This window comes from Sapajus apella, unplaced genomic scaffold (genome assembly GCF_009761245.1).
Source record: "Sapajus apella isolate SASKATOON/1434 unplaced genomic scaffold, GSC_monkey_1.0 scaffold6953, whole genome shotgun sequence".
In the NCBI taxonomy this organism is placed as follows: Eukaryota; Metazoa; Chordata; class Mammalia; order Primates; family Cebidae; genus Sapajus; species Sapajus apella.
The window spans coordinates 1-3,501 of NW_022443877.1; the positions used below are offsets into that span (position 1 = coordinate 1).

At 56.4% G+C, this 3,501-nt stretch overlaps 1 pseudogene; it reads right to left on the minus strand.

Moving 5' to 3' along the window:
- Nucleotides 1–1,729: 1,729 nt before the first annotated feature.
- LOC116548095 lies at nt 1,730–2,750 on the minus strand (annotated as a pseudogene).
- Between the last annotated feature and the right edge of the window lie 751 nt (nt 2,751–3,501).

Here is a 3,501-nt window from a genome sequence, read left to right on the forward strand (position 1 = left end):
TCCAAAGTGCTGGGATTACAGTTGTGAGCCACCACACCAGGCCCCACGAAGGGTGAGCCTTCCCTGACTGCTGGGCTACATTGGCATGGACTCGAGTATTGGGGCCTGCAGGAAATGCCCCGCTCCTGGCTGCTCTGCCTTGATCCTAGAGTTCTGGGATGTCCCTGTCCCCTAGGGCCCGGCACCCCCACCCTGTTCAGCCCTGCCACCTAGATCTGCTGTTAAGGCTGCCATCACACCTGTCTCTGCCCTGTGGCTGTCCCTGGGGAACTCACACCTCTGTCCATTCCACCATGGTCCTGATGAGCTCCTAGAAGAGACCCAAGAGCATGGAGCAGGTTTGCAGCATCTACAGCCTGAGGTCCGTAAACACCTGTGTGAGGAGGTGGTGGTGCTCAGGGAGGCCAACTTGCTGCTTCCCTAGGTAGCCAGGACCCTGCTGAGCTCTAACTGCCCTCTGGGCTCCCCAAGGTTGGGACAGCATGGAGCAGCAGGCTGCAGGAACTAGACGCCCCTGATCATTCCTGCTGTGTCCTGTGTGCAGTTTGCCTGCGGTTTTGCCAATAAGCTGAACTCCTGGAGATGAAGGGAGGCGCAGGGTCACAGTTTACATGCCCACAGGGGTCAACCCTTTGGGCATATAGACTGTGCCAACATTAGCCCTGTCCACCTCCCTCCCTACCCCAGGGCTCTGGGTCCTGCCCAAATCCCTCGCCATTTCTGCTGAGACCTTTTTTTTTTTAAAAACAGTTTTTTGTAGCTATAGAATCTCACTGTATTGCCCAAGCTGGTCTCAAACTCTTGGCCTCAAGTGAAACTCCCACCTCAGCCTCCCAAAGTGCTAGGATTATAGGCATGAGCCGCTGCTTCTGGCCCATGTCCTGAGGTCTCCGCTGCTGTCTGCCAATGGCAAAGTCAACAAAATGATGATGCTAATGCTCAAAGTGGCCCAGGGCCAGGTGGAGAAGGGTGTCCAGGGAAGAGATGGGGCTGCAGGGGTCTTACCTTCAGGTGGCGCTCATTGGCTGTCCTCATCATTGGGGTTGAGTCTGAAGGTACTCTGGGCCCACACCTTAGTCACCTATAGTGGGGTGGCGGCAACGCTGGGGGTCAGGTGAACAGGTATCAGCAGCCAGGAGAGCCCCTGCCCTGGTCCCACCCTATCCCTCATGGCTGACTGTCACTGTCCAGTAGCTAAGTCCTGGAAGCCCACCCTGGGAGGGGGCATCTTGGGCCCAGCACACCTTCACCCATGAGCCACGGGGGACACAGGGTCATTAAAGGATGGAGAGAGATGGTCATCAAGGCATACAGTTAAGCAGGATTAGGATATATAATTAGTTCAATGTGAAACCACAGACAGATAACACTGCTATTTGCTCAGCCTGGGGGCACATGAAGGGGCCTCAGGTGGAGCTTGGGCCACGGGAGTGCCTCCTAAGCTGCCTGTTCCTTGAGCATGATGTGTACCAAGGGGAGATGGAGTGAGGGCAGCGCTGTGGGGAAGGGACAGGATTGCCAACCTGAGCTGTGTGACCTTAGACCAGACCCCTCTTCTCCAAGTGAGGCCAGCCAAACAGGTGATTTTGGAAGCCAGTGCCTGACAGCCTGGATTTTAGCTTCATGGGTGGATGGGAACCTGTGAGGGTTTAGAGATGCTGGGAGAACCTTTTCCTGGGAGAGTTTTCCAAACAGAGCCACCCTGGGCCCGACTGAGAAAGGATCCTACCGGAAGCCTTTACCACTGTCTTTCTCCATGCCAGTCATGATGGTGTCATGAACGTAGGTGGTGGGTGTCGTGTACAGAAGCACAGACCGCTGCAGTCCTGCCAAGTTGAAGAAGTCAAAGTCTGTGTTCTGGACAAAGTAACCCTTGGGATATCTAGGGTGGGAGAATTGTGGTTCGCTGGGTCCTTGCCCTGGGTCCTTTGGCCTCAGCTGGAATGTCTCCACAGCCTCCCCAGATCCAGGGCCTCCAATCTTCAAAGGCCACCCTATCCCTAGCAGGAAGACCACAGGGTGGAGCGGGAAGGTGGGTACAGGCAGTGGAGGCAGGATGGTATCCACTTGGATGTGTCGGTCATGTAGCAGATGGTCCCTGGTGGTAGGGGGAAGGGGGTGAGTGTGTTGTTGATGGTGATAGTGACATGGAGGTGGGAGGGCAGGGTCCCCACCTGGACCAGGCTGCTGATGTTGGCCTTGAAGGGGAGGTAACCCTCCTCATGCTCTAGCACATCGACCCCGTTCACCCACTGCAGACACGGAGATATGGGGATGGGGTGGCAGGTCAGGGCATGAGGAGAGGCCCTGCTATGGGGCACTCACTCACATAACCTGCAGCATAGGGCTCAGAGGCCTGCCAGCCACATGGGAAGAATAGCCTCCCAACAGGGTAGATCAGACCACCTATCCCTGTACACAGGGCACAGCCCCCAGGACAGGGTAAGGCAGGGCCCCCCACCATCCCACCCCAGGAAGACAAGTTGTGGCTGGCAACCAGAGGTCCTATATTGTTCAGCAACAATGCCCACCCACCTGCCCTACCTGCTCCTGGCCGCACTGACCATGATGGCATAGGAGTGGGCACTGCCAATCCTCAGCACCCCTCTTGTGCACAGGTCCTGAGTCCACCGCTCCAGCAGGGTCAACTCCAGTTCACACCACACCCAGCCCACAGAATGCCACAGCCGCCAATCCTAGTCGATGTCGTTGAAGGTGGAGGGAACCAGCATGTCCAGGGTGGGGCCCGTCTGCAGAGAGAAGGGCCGGGCTCAGCTCGTAGACCCCCAAAGGGATCCGAAACCAGCGTGCTTCTCAGTTGTGCCCCCAGGCCTAGCACAAGCCCTGACACATAGCAGGACTCTTGGCGGAACAGACAGATAATTTGCAAGTGACAGGTCAACTGCCAGGGCGGTTTGTGCACCTGGGCCAGTGGGGCCAGGAATTCCTCCTCGGAGTGGATGGGGCCCAGTATCTCCCAAGACAGGGCTGAGCCCAGGGCCACATCCCAGCCCCAGGCAAGAAGATTCAGACTTATGACTAAGAGGCAGATGACCCACTGCCTGGCAGGGAGGAAGGCTGGTTGGGGGATGGGGGGGGCTTTGCTTAGCACACTGTGAGTGAGGCTCATGCTGGCACCCAGCCCTCTCCTTTCTTCCTCCTATACTGAATGCCACAAAGTCAGAGAAAGAAGATGCAGAGAAGGCAAAAGGAGCCCAGACATCAGCCCCACATCTCTTCTGACCATGTCCAAGTCAGAAGGGGAACAGGGGTGGCATCCTTAACCCGATATCATGTCCTGTCTCTATCTGAAACTTGGAAACCAAGGTACTCTCCTGCCTCAGTACAGCTGACCTCAGGATGTCTAAACTGTCTCCTCCTCTCGGATCCCCAGACCCAGCTCTGTGCAGTGCATGTCACTCTGGTCAGCTGAATGTTTGAGTGTCTCATACCTGTAATCAGTGCTTTGGGAGATCACTGTAAGAGGTAAGAGGATGGCTT